A 2,126-nucleotide genomic window follows, 5' to 3' on the forward strand; every position below is an offset into this window, starting at 1 on the left:
TCAAAAAAACATGGGAGGAAGGCAATGAGCAGCTTGAGAAGAAATGTTAAAACAATAATTTTTTTAATCTTTTTAAATTTCTTAACAAGTTGTTCATTGCTTTTTTTTCATGAATTTGAAAGAAACTGAACCAATTTTATTCAGAGCTTAAAGGTTATATACTTGAAAAGCATCTGAAGGCAGTGCAAGAAAAGTGATGTAGATCCAGGTTTTATAGGGTTAAATATTTGTGATCACAAATTCCTCCATGTGCAGTATGTAAACGGTGACCACACAAAGACACTTCAGAGGTCCTCATACCCAGAATATAAAATGGGATTTGTTTTTCCACAAGAAACATACGAATAACTGTAATAAAAACATGACGTATTGGTTTCATTTGTTGGGGACACAAGGACATAAAAAAAGATTATTTGAAACAATTTATAGAGACAATACACACATACCGTATGACGATATATGTTATGATACATTCATACATAAATGTATCTCTGTCCTTGGTAATATGAATAATAAGAAACAAGAGTTGACATCAATTTTCGACAAAAATACAGATCTGTGTGCCCCATATATCTGTAGCCCTATTATTGCACAAACACACACAACCAGGCACATGATCCCTCTGGGTTTACGCCTAGCGGAGATAATTATACATAAACTTATGGATATGCACACAGATGTGAGATACAGCAGTTGGCTGCTCTAGCTGAACATATAGGTTCTTAGTCTACAGGTTTCATAGTCCAGAAGTAAAGCTGCTAAGATAAAATTTGTAATTTCAATTTTGTGCTTGGTCACAAAGCTTCAGATAAGGACAACATACACTGGTATGCAGTAAACCAATAAGGGGGGGGGGGGCATTTCATAACCAACATATTATTATTATTATTATTATTTGCTGCTGCTGTTTCTAAGAATGTAAACAAAACAGTATATCAGAGAGGGCTGAAGTAACTCCACGCTCTCCTGTGGATTCTCCATATGGATGCATTATGTGGCAATTGGCTTCTGAGTAGGTGCATAAGGGACGTTGTCTCAGTTGCAGTTGGCTGTGTTTCCTGGGCGGGCATTAGGTAGAATTAATGAACCTTTTATGCATAAGTGGTGATAACGAAATTAGAAATTAGAAGTTCTCTCTGGAAAATTTCCATATAGATAGCAGAGCATTTAAAATTCCAAAACTGTACATTGACGTCCATTTATTTTCTTGCAGGAAAGAGACAAAATACAAGTTTAGAAGTTGTTAAAATGGTGGAATACAAAAAAAAACTAAACAAACAATTCCATTGCAAGATGAAGACATTTTTATGTATTTCAAAAGCCTGGACATGGATAAAGACCTCATTTTTTGTGTACAATATCTTTTACTTTTGTGCAAAGTCCACATCCAGAAAAGGAGATGGGTGGACTCCAGACCAGACTTTAAACTTTTTTTTTTTTAAAAAGAACTTAAACAATATGCCTTAAAAACATAAAAAAAAAGGAAATTGAGTTATGAGAAACTATATATATATTTAAAAAAGTCACATGAACTGAAAAGGCAAAATTCTGATTGGGTATCACTTTTTATTATTTATGTTCATTTTTGTTTTTTTCTTCTTCATTTTTTTTTGTATTCATGTATCCTGGCATGCTCAGTTTGTTGTGTACGTACGTATGTCTGTCAATAAAAAGTAATAACAATAAAAAAAAAAAAAAAAAATTGTTTTGCTGGCTGTGTCTGTGTCATGATGAAGACGATGAGTCAGGTGACCCTGGGACTCTGGAGAGCGGAGCGTAAACGGTGCGAAAGTGTGAAGATAGGTCTGGTCTGCATCCTGTCAGTGCGCTGTTCAACCGTCCAACAAGAAACGGCGAGGACCGGGAGAGCCTTCCAAGTTGACAGATGATTGCCTGCACTGACAGTGATGTTAACAGTGTGTCTCAACGACATTCATCAGTTCTCTGTCTCATCAATCTGCCGTGACAGTTTATGTTTGTATGGACCATGTGGACGTGATGACGTAGCGTACACGCAGTGGACACAGCGGATGTAGTCTACACGCTAACCGAAGGCACGCACCAGCGTGCTAAGGAAGCGGAGCCACAGAAACCCCCCCCAAAAAAGCCAAATTACAAAAGCCATA

This window comes from Plectropomus leopardus, chromosome 10 (assembly GCF_008729295.1).
Source record: "Plectropomus leopardus isolate mb chromosome 10, YSFRI_Pleo_2.0, whole genome shotgun sequence".
NCBI classification, from domain to species: domain Eukaryota; kingdom Metazoa; phylum Chordata; class Actinopteri; order Perciformes; family Serranidae; genus Plectropomus; species Plectropomus leopardus.